We start from the raw sequence: 14553 nt of genomic DNA, 5'->3' as shown, positions 1-14553 counted from the left end.
TGCTACTCCAAATCTGGTTCATTAATTACTACAGTCAGGCCAACAATCACTCAGGAATACAGGCAGAAAGCAAATTAGTATACCTTGTCCTTAATAGTCATCAAAAGTCTCACACTTTTTAAAAATATTTACTTACTTATTTTAATTCATTATACATGACAGCAGAATGCATTTCAATTCATAATACACATATAGAGCACAATTTTTCATTTCTCTGGTTGTACACAAAGTAGAATCACGCCATTTGTGTCTTCATACATGTACTTAGGGTAATGATGTCCATCTCATTCCACCATCTTTCCTACAAGTCTCACACTTTTTATGCTCTCTGATCCAGCCATTCTACCCCTAAGAATTTATCTCAAGGAAACAGTTATAGATCATATATGACTTTGATAAATCATTCGTGAAATTTCCAAGGGACAGATTTAAAATAGATGTTCCCTGAATTGCTACGTCAAGATAGTTATTTCTGCTGACCACATAACTTTCTTCATTGCTGAGTGAGTATTCAGAGGTGAATAACTCTGAACTCTGGACATCACAGGAGGCGTTTGGAAACCATATCTGTGGAAGAGAAAGAAGAGAGAGGAGACTACTGTTCAGAAGGAACAAAGGGTAGAAAACACAAATATCAAATGACGACTGGTTCTGAGTTTCTACTGTGTTTTCCCATGAAACACTCATATCTTATAATTCACAAGGGTTTGGTTGTATTCAGAGATAAGACAAAGCTTTGAGTCTTGCTTCAAAAAGAGCATAAGGTAAAAATGGGGGGAGGGGACAGAGAAACGTGGGAATTACTTAAATGAATTATGCCATTTGCACACAACAAACTGCAATACACCATCAAAAACTAAATTGTAAAAGAATGTTTACTAATATGGAAAAAAATCTTACATGAAGAAAGTGCAATTCAAGTAGATTGTAGAGTATTCCAAAGAGAAGGATTGAAAAAAAAAATACCAAATACTCACAGTTAGGGTGGTTTTCTTTTTCTTCCTTTTGTTTATTTGTAATTGCTTAAATTCCTATTGTAAACATATATTTCTCCTGCAACAAAACAAAAACTGCAGCCACATGCATCCTTTCATAAACTAGGTGAGATATACCTACTACAAAGATAAGAGAACAAATGCAGGTGAGGTGATGCAAGCCTGTGATCTCAGCTCCTGAGACTGAGGCAGGAGAATCACAAGTTGGAGGGCAGCCTTGGGGATAATTTAGTGAGACCCTGTCTGAAGAAGGAGGAGGAGGAGGGGGAGGAAGATAAAAGGAAGAATAAAAAGAAAAATTGCTGGGAATGTAGGTCAGTGGTAGAGTGCCCCTAGGGTTCCCAGTATGATGGGGTGAGAAGGGATAGGAGAACAGGGAAAAGTAGACTTGGGCAAGTATTCATGGTCCAGAAGCTACTATTCTCGTCCAGTCACATTTTTGTTACACTTCTATCACCCTCAGAAATTGGAACACAATCAACACACCCTCCTCTCCACCTCCAGCAGAGCTCAATGAATGGTACAGAAAAGGCTTCACACAGACCTAGGCTCATTGTCCCCCACATGAGGCAATCTGAGTCCTTCCCTGGACTCTGGCAGTCTGATACTGACTCTGGGGCAACCTGGCCCTATTCAGCAGAGCTAGAGCTGCACTTGCAAATCTACCCCCCAAGATAACTCACATGCACATGAGGAGTTGTACACTAGAATGTGTATCTCAGTATTATGTCCTCGTTAGTTAGTTATTTACTTTTGCTACCAAAATTTTTGAACATAGATGAAAGTCAACCAACTAGTTTAATAAAACATTCCTGTTGCTAAGCTGTTGTGGCTCAGTGGTACAGTGCTTGCCCCACATGCATGAGGCCCTGGGTTCGATTCTCAACACCACATATAATTAAATGAATAAAATAAAGGTCTGTCAACAACTATAATAATAATAATAATAATTAATTCATGACAATCTTGTTTCATCTAAAACTTACCCACTCATGACCAGTGCTATGCAATTTCAAAGTACATCTCATCCACAAATATTTCAGTATTAGTAATAGTAACCATAATATCTTATTATATCTAAGACAAAATAAAAATTATTTCTTTAATTATCAGGTCCAAATTCAAATTCTAATTTTTTTCATAAATGTGATCATTCTTGAAACAATTGGGACTCTGAAAAAGATGGGATATTTAACACAGTCTTACTTCTTTCTTTTTAATATTTAACAATTATTGTTAAATTGTTTTAGATGTGATACTGATTTTGAATTTTTAAATCCTCTGCTGAAATATTTATGGATAAAATGATAATGTTATTTAGGATTTGCTTCAAAATGGGGTACAGGTAAAGAAGTTGAGAAGATGTTGAAGATGAGAAATGGGTACATAAGGGTTTGTTATACTATTCTCTCCACTTTTTTACATATTTGAATATTTTCATAATATAAAATTTTAAAAAGCAGATATAGACAATATATTGTCTACATATAGAAAGAAGGATACAAAGAAAAGACAAAAAAGCAAAAAAAAAAGGAAAAATAAACAGAGTTAAGGATATGGTACTTGGGTTGGGGGGAGGCAGAAGGTTGTCGAAATATTAACTATTGGAAATATCCAGCTCTTAGTTGAGAGAGAACTTTATGGTATTTTAAAAATTAGACTATTACCTGGCAGATAAAAATTAAAAAGGGCCATTCATGCCAATATTTGGTGTACCAAACCAAGGATTATAATTAACCAAATATTGTGTAATTGAGGACCAAAGAAAAAGAAAAAAATGTACATGGTGATAAGTACACACACACATGCACATTCAGGTGCCCACACACATGCACACACATGTACACACATATACATGCACACACTCACACTTAGGTGCACACACACACACATTTAACAGTTTCAGAAACAATGTTCATCTCCAGTACATGCAGCACTCTAAAGTCTTGTAGTTTATTTGTTTAAACATGCTAGTTAGGATTCAATAAACAGAGTTCTTGGCCCTCTACGACCCACGGTGTGAAAAACACTGAACCACGTGATGATTAGGTCCTCTTCAAATTCTCAAACTCTAAAAGGTTAACATTTGTTTAATCTATTCAGGGGTTATTAGCCCTGCTTACAAACACCAGCAGTAAAAAGGGGCTTTTACTATATTTCTGTCTAAGAAAATAACTGCTCTCTTGCTAGATCTTTCTCTAAATGGTAGAGAACCCAGGGTCTCAGTCCCCACACTTTTTTTTATTCTTTCTCTCCACCCAAATCCAAGTGATCACATCCAGTTAAGGATTTCATCTACCACAAATATCCTGGCAGGTCTCAAATGTGCATTTCCAGCCCTGAATTTTCCCCTGAACTCAGGTTTCTGATATCCAACTACGTACATAACACCAAGATCTCTGATACTCCTCTTAAACCATACAATGACTTACACCCTCAGTCTTTTCCATCCTGGCAAACAGCCACTGCTGATCCACATGCACAAAACAAAAACCCTGAAGTCATCCCAAACCCCCCTCTTTCTCTCACACCCCCATATCCAATCCATCAGCTAATCCTCCTGTCTACACCTTCCAGGGGTATTCCAAAGTCAACACTATTAACCACTTCTTACTGATCACAGCTACCACCTTACTCCACCCCATTAACTCTCAGATTCTCTGAAAAAAACTTAACCTTGGGCTGGGATTGTGGCTCAGCGGTAGATCACTCCCTTAGCACAGGCGGGACCCAGGTTCGATTCTCAGCACCACATAAAAATAAAGGCATTGTGTTGGGTCCATCTACAGAAAAGATTCTCTCTCTCTCTTCTCTCTCTCTCTCTCTCTCTCTCTCTCTCTCTCTCTCTCTCTCTCTCAAAAAAAAAAAAAAAAAAAAACCCTTAACCTTGCATGTCTTTCACACTGAGAAGGGTTTTCTGCCCTCCAAACCTCATCTTGGCCACTCCTGCCTCCCAAAGAGAGGCAGGTGCCCCGACTCCTCTGGAAGGGGCCAAGCAAAGTTGATAGGAGGAAAGGGCTGACCTAGGTGGGGGTTCCCCAAGCAACCACACAGGCAGGTCCTTTTGTTACCTGTCCAGTGTTTCACCTCTGAATTTGTAAGATGTCAGAAGCCATGCCCACTTGTATTATTTCTCTTCTATATGCCTTTAGACTATGGTGCCCTTCATTAATCTAATCTCATCTTTATATTTCAAGGATTACTCGTAATTTCTGGACCACTGATGGCTGGAATTATTTGCTTTCTTTTCCAGTAGAAGTATAGATTTTTTTAAATGTACATATGCAGTCTTCATGCCATTTCTAGAATTGCTGAAAAAAATAAGACAAATGTGTATGCTTAATATGACATTCAAATTCACTCTCCATCTTTATCATTCACCATTATTTATTTTGAGCTCCACACTCCTTGGAGTACATTGTACTCCTCACAACTTTCAAAATAGGAGAAATTGTCTTTCCATCTTTTTTCTTTGCAGCCGCTGTTCCCTCAACACGGTACTTTTCCTTGCACCACCACTGTTCAACAAACACACATTTGCTTCACCTGGCTAATTCTTATTTGATTTTGAGGTCCCAGTTAAAACCATGTTATTTGCTCTGGGAAGCCTTGTTTGACATTTCCCCTGTCCAAGACTGAATTAAATGCCCCTGTCACTTGCCTCTTGTTCAGTACTGACTTTTATGATTATCCATTTTTCAAATTCAGGGAAAGTTTCTTAATTTCACACTCTTCAGGAGAGGAAGCTAATTCCCAAAAGGCAATGTTTTTCCAATGTGCACAGCAAATTAGTGACTAACCCTGGGCCAGAATCTGGGTCTCCCTCCTTCCAATTCAGTTCTTATCTTTAGCAACTGAACTGGGCCTTAATACAGTAGCATATGGTATTTCTTGGGTTTCTGGGTCTAATTATCTGACTTTTCACCCTGTCTTCCTATCAGATGGTCCCCTATCACAGCAATACTTCTAGGAAGCCTGACCTTAACTATTATTCCTTGACCTCTACATATTTCTCTGTATTTCATTAGTGGTTTCTAATCTATTTGTTTAGAGATCACATAGTAAAATTGGTTATGAAAAAAAGAGCAAATAAGAACTCAAACATCTGTTTCCAAAGTGCATGGATTTTAATGCATCTGTTTTGTGTCATCTATTCAGACTAATAGAGAATGTTTCTAAGTCCTTCTCAGTATCTGGTTATGAACTAGATACTGAATTTCAAGATTAGTGAGTTGAGAATGTGAAAAGTGATGCTTTTGTGTTTTGAGTCACTGAGAAATTTTTGAAAACTATTCCTCTCCCTGTCATGAAGGATATGCACTGTACTGCTTCAGGACTCTGAAATATCATTCCCCTCAACACCACATTAATGCTCGAAGAACATATAAAACAAGTTTAACATCATTTATTAAATTTGCCTTAACATATTTCATAAGGAATAAAATTTAAGACTAGAAAGAGTGAGCTAGGGCAGAGCATCATCCGTATGCTACCAGTGAAAGACAGCTATATATGTTGGATCAAAAGTATTAGACATATTCAGCACAAATATATACAATAACAGAGCTTCTTTATTAAATGCATTTCATCTTTATCAAAGTCCCCACTCCACAGGGCAAGAGAGGCTGACATGAGAACTTAATTCAGAGTATCTTAGTCCCTTCTGATTTAAACAACCTATTTCAGATCACTAGATTTCTTTTAAGTAAATTCTTAGACTTTGGGATTTCCTCCATTTCCCTTAAATCCTCTCCAAGATGGTATATAGCACAGATAATAGGGTCTCAGATTCTTTCATGCAGATCTGAATCCTCAGGTCTTGATGGCATGCATCTGAGTTCATCTGGTCCTCAAGTACCTAGCTAGAATCTGCTGGTATACTTGTGATTTGTTCTTACAGCTGTTAAGAGAACTGCTGTTTTACAGGGTATAGTGGTCCATGCCTATAATCCCAGAGATTCAGGAGGCTGAGGCAGGAATATCACAAGTTCAAGGCCAGCTTCAGCAACTTAGTGAGGTTCTAACTACCTTAGTGAGAACCTGTCTCAAAATAAAAAATTGAAAGAACTGAGGGCTACTGTAAAATAAATAAATAAATATATTTTTTAAAATGACTGGGAGTATAGCTCAGTAGTAGAGTGCCTCTAGGTGACAGAGAGAGAGAGAGAGAGAGAGAGAGAGAGAGAGAGAGAGAGAGACTCTGACTCCTGCTTTTGATGGGTGCTCCTAATCTACGCCAAAGAACTTTCTCAGTCATTCCTGTCCCACTTATACAGCCCCATTAGCTTCCTGCTTCCCTCTAGGCACAAGGCAGCTTCAGGGTACTTCCATAACATGGGAGAAAAGAGAATTCTGGGCTCGCTAACTTGATCCTTCTCTCTATCTATCCACAACAGGCCACCTCTCCTATGCTACCACCTAAGGGGTCAGAGGTCTGAGAACCTTGTAATCTCTCTGGTTATCATTTGGGAAGCCAGGCCAAGATCTCTTCTGCTCTGGGACACTCCCAAATTTTTCAGGAGCTTCTCTTTTCTCCCACCCTCTATCCCTTTATGCTAGCATATGGTATTTCTTGTCCTGAGTTGAAGTGTAAGGCCACAGGTACAGACTGACCCTGTCCTCCTATGGTCACCTGATTTTCCTCACATGTCACCCCATCAAGAGGGAAGGAGTGTGAATAAACTAACCCTAATACTGATAGAAGTCCTCCTCCTTATGACTGAGGCCCTCCTTCCTCTGGATTCTTTCTATTTACCAAAGAGCTTTTAATTCACTTCATTATAGGGTACTGCATTCCTTACATCTTTTTCTTCTTCCCTCCTCTAACCTCTGGCTTAGAGTTAATGGGAGAGAAGATGCAGAGGGTTTACTAACTAGAGAAATACTTATCTGGATGTCTATCAGATGTATTCATGCTGAGTGCACGACTGTTACCACTCCCACAGCTGTTCATCTTCAACAAAGGTCAGCTTTGTGACAGGTTATGTGATTACCAGGTGTCTCTCAGTGGGCTTTCTTTTCCGGCAGAGCTTTCTTTAAATAAGAGATTGTTCATGAAATGTATAAAAAGGGGCCTGCCAGACACTCCTCTTCCTACCATCCTTCCAGAGTATTAACAGACCTTTCACACAGCATTAGAAAACCATTAACTCTGGGAAACCTTGGCTGTTTCTCTTCCTGGGCCCTTTCTTGCACCTTCCATCTTCCCTCTGCAGTGACTCCTCATCCCTACCCCTAACATCTCTTCCCACCTACTCTTGGAAAGGCTAGTTTTTTTTTTTTTTCTTGGAACTGGGAACTGAACCTAGGGGAGCTAAACTCAGGGGTAAACCACTGAGCCACATATTCAGCTCTTTTTGTTTTGAGACAGGTTCTGGCTAGTTTGCCCAGGACTTTTGATCCTTTTGCTCCCACCTCCTGAGTCACTTGGAATTACATGTGAGCACCACTGCATGGGCTGGAAAGGCTCTTGCCAATGAAGAGCCACTGCTTGCTTTGCACCTCTTGTCACCATAGCAGCTGCTTCCTTTCCCAGAAGGTACACATCCTTGGAGCTACTCCACACTAGAATGCACCTCATCCTACAGAGCCAGTGATGTTGCTTGATATTGGTAATATCTTGGTTTATGATATCCCAGTGATATTCTCTCCACTTCCACATGAAGAAACCTGCCTGAGATCACAGCATCCACTGCCACCTGGTTTTGTACCCACACTTCCCATTTCACAATCCACTCAGAGGCCTGGGATCAGAGCAGCAGCTGCTGAGTTCCCTGCTTTGCTCACCACCATCTCTCTCTGACTCAGAGCACATTCATTTTTGGCCACCTTTCAATTACTGGCTACCACAAGCACTTGGAAGATGCACAGTGAACCCATAGAAGATGCACTTCTGCAATAGAAAATGCCCTAGTTAATCTTGACTTAAATACACGTTAGATGTGGGCAGCCAAAATGCAGCAGTTTGGAGAAATGTCCCTTTGTGGTTTTTGCCTTGACTTGTATGGCCCTTTTTATGGTGTCACAGATACAAACAGACCTCAGTGGAAATTGTGCCCTCAAAGACAGTGGATACTTCTTGTAAGCTTTCTGAAAATCAAACTTGGTGCCAATAACAAACTTGACTTTCTCAAGAAAAGAACCTTTTGCTCACAAGAGAACACTCGGAGAGCCACTTGTTCTATTTCTGAGTTGAAGTGTAAGGCCACAGGCACAGACTGACCCTGTCCTCCCATGGTCACCTGATTTTCCTCACATGTCACCCCAGCAAGAGGGAAGGAGTGTGAATAAACTAACCATTTTCTATTACCATGGCCTGTTCTGTCTTTGAAAATTCCTCTATTCTGCCCTCACCCTTCCTCAAGCAGAGTCATAGCTTTGGCTTCTGAAATATTGAAGCCCCAGCCCAGCCGGGAAAACCACTCTAGAGACCAGGGTGATTCTCCTTCAACTAGAGTCAACAGTGGTCCAGTCCTTGTTCTGTGCCAGGCACCATGTGAGTATCTGTCAGGTCATCTCCACCAACCAAGCAGGACATAATCACTACTCCTCAGAAACTTCTGGAGTCTGCTGGGAAAGATCACACTCTGCACACTACCAAAAAGGATAAAAGAAAAATACAAAGAAAGTGCCAGAAGAATCTAGAGGTGAGATATTCCATTTAAATGGAGAGAAGCTCCATCTGTAAGATAGATCTATCCTTTTGTACCTGTATAGGAACAGAAAACAGCATTCATGACACATAATTATTTTCAAAAATCAAATCTCCCATATTGATTATGCCTATTACACCTGTCATCACAAGAAAATGCACTCAAATTTCCCAAGTCTATGTGAATCCTGTCCTTCCTTTCCTAACTAAGATGATTCAGATCAGAATGTCACAAAGGACATGGGGTCCTAGCCACAGACCACCAGGAAGTGAATTGACAAATCCTATTCCTTGTTTTACAAACACAAGGTATTTTCTACATTTCATATGAAGAACTAACTGGCTACTGTAAAATCGGTGATGAGGAGGGGGGGACAGAGCTGTGTCACCTGTAAGATGCACAGTGATACACAGTGACACACAGGCCAAATAAAGACAATTGCCTTTCTCTAACAGCTGGCCACCCGCCCACACCCCTCATGTGACCGACTTCATAGTTTAGGCCAGATATTAGCACACCACCTGAACAACTGATGATTTAATATCTTTCTTCACATTGAGTCACTTTTTACACATGCATTTATTAACAAAGGAAATCTGACCTTTTATTACTGTTATTGAAAATGCAATATCTTTCGCTGACCACAAAGGAAAACAAAACAATGACATTAAATTCTAGCCCACTGAAGGCTGTGTTCCTGAGGTTTCCTTTTATTCTGTTGCAAAAGGGGACAAGGCTTGCTCTTTGATTAATCAGAAGGACTGAAACTCACCTGGGAAGAGAATACCTTGGTCAGACTGTTGTGACATTGACATTGAATGCTTGTTGGGCTTCTGGCTTAACTCTGGGTGACTCCAGCCTCCTTCTAACATTCTGAATGTCTCTGGCTCACTGGTGCTTTTTCTAAACATTACTGGCAGGGTTCCCAAATGCCTAGAACATTTGCAGCATAAGTAGGTCAGCACCCCGTTCTGAAGCCCTCCCAATGCGCGGGAGGTAGTGTGCAGAATCTGGCCTCTCTGCAGGTCACCAAGGAAAAGGGTTTCCAGTTTCCTTCCCCAGTGAGGAAAACAGAAGGAACCAAAGAAGGCAAACCAAAATGGAAGAGAAAGAAGGGAAAGAGAGGCACAGAGGCAGCAAGACAGAACGGTAGGAAGGAAAGCACAAGGCAGCCACCACCTGCTCCAGACAGAAGCTGCAGTAACACCATTCACTAACAGGAACTTTCCTCTCATTAAAGCAGAAGGAGCCGTCAACCCTATTGCCTGCTAATTACCACAGGATTGACTGCCATGGGATCCATTCAACACAGCCATTTGGTCTCACAATTTAACCTGCAAAAAAAAAAAGATTCATTCTTAATTAAAAGCCATGCTGACCTTTTAAAAGGCTTATTTCTGGAAGAACGAACTGACTTTTTAAGATTAATAACTCCTAATAAATTCCATAACCACAAGACCAGTGGGCACGCACACTTGAATATGTAATGGTGTCTCTGATAAGGATGTCATACAAACCCAGGTCACGTCTTCCTGAGCCAGAAATGTGAGACGAACAGATGGGAGATGACTGTACAGTGGGTAACTCAATGGGCACCCTGTTGACTTCAGAAATGGGGCTCGCCCTAGGCAAAGGAACAGTTGGGAAATGTTTTGTCCTGAGAACCCACAGGAAGTACTGTGAGATGCAAGATGTTGAAGTGAGCTGGGGATCGGGGCTGACAGTCCACCCTAGTGGTAACCCCAGGGGGAGGTTATCCATAGCTCTTGGGATCTGTTCCCACACAGGTGGGCTTCTACCTTATATGTTTATGAGAGAGCACAGAACTTCAGAGAAAAAATATAGGTTAAGCTTATGAACATCTGAGTCTCATCTTCACCTTTGAAATAGGACTGGGAAAAGGCAGGAGACAGGCAAAAATAGAAAGCAAAGTGCTGAAAGTACAGCCTGGTTTCTTTTTGCTGTTTATCATAAAAGGAAAGAGGAAAAGGATAGATTGAAGGAAGAACTATAAAGCAAAAAAAGGAACCAGGATATGATGATTTGCAATCTTTTCAGCCTATCTGATTTCTTATTTTTCTCTTTCTTCCACATGTGAGAGAAAACATTTGAACTTTAACTTTCCAAGTCTGGTTTATTTCACTTAGCATCATGTCCTCCAATTCTATCCATTCACCAGAAAATGCCATAATTTCATTCTTCTTCATGGCTGAGTAAAACTCCATTTTGTGTGTGTGTGTGTGTGTGTGTGTGTGTGTGTGTGCGCGCATCACATTTTCTTTATTCATTCATCTGTTGATGGGTACCTGGGCTGGTTGCATACTTAGCTGTTGTGAATTGTGCTAATATAAATATTGATATTCATGTATCACTATAGTATGATGATTTTAATTCTTTTGAATAAATACCAAGGAGTGGTAAAGCTAGGTTATATGGTAGTTCCATTCCTAGTCTTTTAAGGAATCTCCATACTATTTTCCAAATTGGTTGTATTAATTTTAAGTCCCACCAAAAATTTAAGAAAGATGAAAAAATTAGGGAAGTCACTATCAGGAAAGAGTACTATCCAGGGGTAATCAAGGATGGGCTATCACAACCTTTTGCTAGTTCCTTAACAGGTCAAAGTTCAGATTATTCAATCACACAAATGAATCAGACATTTGTCTTGAGGACATTACTCATGTGATTCATGAATTCCCTTAGGCATCTCATCAAAAACCAAGATATCCAAGAAAGAGCCTCTTATCTAAAGGAGTGCATTCCAAAAGACATACCCAATAGACCCACAAGGCCCTGAAGAAGTACACCAGCAGAAACACTACACCCTTGGCTTTAAGGGGACAACGAATAAAGAATGAAAGAAGTCTGTCAAAATTCTACAGGAAATTCTGATTGTAGTATTAAGAGAGAAACAGAAGAGTCATAAAAGACTCAAATGCTTTTCACCTCAACATCTTAGTTGAAGTGCCGTCAACTAAGATGAGAACCCTGAAGAATGTCTTTCTTATGAGTAAGACCAAGAACTCAAACAAGTAGATCTTGGACGAGATCATTGTTTCTTAGGACACCAAAAGCATAAGCAACAAAAGAAAAAAAGAGTTAAACTGTACTTCGTTGAAATTAAAAAGCACAAAGAAAGCACAAAGAAAAACCACAGAATGGGAAAAAATATTTGCCAATCATCTATCTGCTAAGAGACTTGTTTCTAGACTATGTGAAACATTCTTAGAACTCAATAATGAAAAGACAAATAATACAAAAATCAAGCAGGGGATTTGAATGGGCATTCTCCAAAGAAGATATACAAATGGCCAATAATCACTTGAAAAGATGCTCAGCATTATTGGCCATCAGGGAAGTGCAAGTCATACTTACAATGGGATACTACTTCATACCCACTAGAATGGCAGTCATTGAAAAGACAGACAAAAAATGTTGGCAAGAATGTGGAGAAATTGGAACCTCTGTACATTGCTGGCAAAAATTTAAAATGGTGAAGTCATTTTGGAAAACAGTGTGGCAGTTCCTCAAAAGATTAATCCTAGAGTCACCATATGACTCAACAATTTCACTTCTAGGTCCTTACCCAAGAGCAATGAAAATATGTCCACAAAAAAAATTGGTACATGAATATTTATATTAGCTCTAATAAAAGCCCAAAATTGTAAGGACCCAAATATCCATCAATTGATAAAATGGATAAATAAAATGTGGTATGTCCAGACCATGGAAAAAAACACAATTAAAAAGAATGAAAAAAGGTGGGAGGGAAAGGAGGGGGCATAGGGGTAGGAAAGATGGTAGAATGTGATGGTCATCGTTGCCCTAAGTGCATGTATGAAGACACAAAGGATGTGACTCTATTTTGTTTACAACTAGAGATATGAAAAATTGAGCTCTATATGTGTAATACGAATCATAAAGCAGTCTGTTGTCATATATAACAAATTAAAACTTTTAAAAAAATAATGAAATACTGATTTGTGCTACTGTATGGATTAACCTTGAAAACATTATGGTAAATTAAAGAAATCAGTCATAAAAGACCACATGTTGTATTATTCTATTTTTTAGAAAAGTCCATAATAGACTAATCTATAGAGACAGGAAGTGATCTAGTATTCTAGGGCTGGAGGTTGGGTAAAATGCAGGCTGTTAAAGATGTGAGGTTTCTTTTTGGAGTAATAAATATGCTGTAAAAATTGACTGTACTATTGGTAGCACAGCTCAGTGACTATACTAAAAACCACTGAGTTTTACAATTTAAGTGGGTAAACTATAAGGCGTATGAGTTATTTCTCAATTAAGCTGTTAGCAAAGGAAAGAAAAAGAAACACACCTGAGGTCTGCTCTGTATCTAGCTCTGTGCTGGGCAATGGGCTTCAGATACACTATACATCTCCTTGCTTCAGAGTTTATGAGATGGGGATGAGCCAGGGGTCCAGTCAAGGGAGACTGGCCAGGACACTGATGGCCAGAAAGATAACTGGTCTGGACAAATGCACATTCCACATGGATATAGTAGAGTAAACTTGTGTAAATGCTTTGTGAAATTCTCCCTCTTGATTGCATTTACAGAAACCTTCCTAGTTATGTGGATTCAGTCAACCAGAACTAAGCTATACAATGAGCTTGACCCTTGACAACCAGATCCCAGAGAGAAAATGAAAATAACCCAATGCAAGAGCGGACAGGAAAAATGACTAATGGTCTCTCTCTCTCTCTCTCTCTCTCTCTCTCTCTCTCTCTCTCTCTCTCTCACACACACACACACACACACACACACACACACACACACACACAGAATTTCCAAGTCAGAAGTCACCCTAGAGTTCATCTAATCTAATACATAGATTGTGCCAGCCATTAATCCACTAATCTGCACATATATAGCATTGATATGAATACAAAGAAAGAAAGGGGAAAAAAGTTAATTACTTCTCCAACTAGAGAGTCTGAAAAGTAAATTTCTCTACACCCAGCACCCTTCTTCCCAACCCCGCCATAAACTAAGTTACTGAAAAGACCATCTTCATCTATTTATATTATATATCTATATTTTCATTTTCTATGAATCCCAAAGAATTTTTTGGGGGGTGGGGGTACCAAGGATTGAACCCAGGGGAGCTTAACTACTGAGCCACATCCCCAGCCCTTTTTATTTTTTATTTTGAGAGAGGGTCTCATTAAGTTGCTTAGGTCTTGCTAAGTTGCTGAGTCTGGCTTTGAACTTGCTGTCCTCTTGCCTCAGCCTCCCAAGCCCCCAAAGAATTCTAGTTGCAGACATGTCTACACAATGGGCACTAAATGGCTAGACCTGAGATTGTACTGCCTATTCTCATAGACCTTGTTCATTCTTAATGAAAATCCACACTTTTTCTTGTCTATTTGCATATTGTGTTCATGAAGATTATTGGCTCAAGTAAAATCTCCTCTCTCTCATACCCAGCTCTTTATTAATCCAAAAATCAAATTATTGAGCAGCCTAGAAAAAGACATAGATTCTGAAGGTTTAAACAGATTCTGTTAAAGGTTTCTTCCTGTGACCTGTTGATAGGCTTTGAGAAGACTAAACCTGAAAGAACTGTCTTCTTTTAAGGAGGAAAGATATATTTGGATCAGGGGTGTGAAGGATGCAAACAGTTTCCAAGTTCTGAACAGTGCTCTCAGCTGAAATGTGCACTTCCCAGTGACGCTCTCCCATGTCGGCATGGCTTGGTGATCATGTGCATCTGGCATTTTCCTCTTCCTCATGTTCAGTCACTCTTGTTCTTTATCAAGAATATATTCTCTGTCCATCTTTATCATTGCAAAATAAAATCTTGCTCTTGAAATCAAAGTGCTCCTTCCCCTCATGTTTCATTAGGATTTATTTCATGGTTTTATAGAATTTTTGCACATACTGC

The 14553-nt window shown here is 39.6% G+C and overlaps 1 long non-coding RNA gene across 2 annotated transcripts in view; it reads right to left on the bottom strand.

Moving 5' to 3' along the window:
* Positions 1-218: 218 nt before the first annotated feature.
* The window catches only part of LOC308633679, a 161161-nt gene continuing 146826 nt past the window's right edge, over positions 219-14553 (bottom strand). For both annotated transcript variants that reach the window (XR_014018839.1, XR_014018840.1), the window contains exons 3-4: positions 978-1053; positions 219-567 (exon numbers count right to left, since the gene is read on the bottom strand). This is a non-coding gene — a long non-coding RNA (uncharacterized lncRNA). The remainder of the gene's footprint in view (positions 568-977; positions 1054-14553) is intronic.

This window comes from Spermophilus citellus, assembly GCF_964194105.1.
Source record: "Spermophilus citellus genome assembly, chromosome: 2".
NCBI classification, from domain to species: Eukaryota; Metazoa; Chordata; class Mammalia; order Rodentia; family Sciuridae; genus Spermophilus; species Spermophilus citellus.
This window is presented reverse-complemented; position numbering and strand designations above follow the sequence as displayed.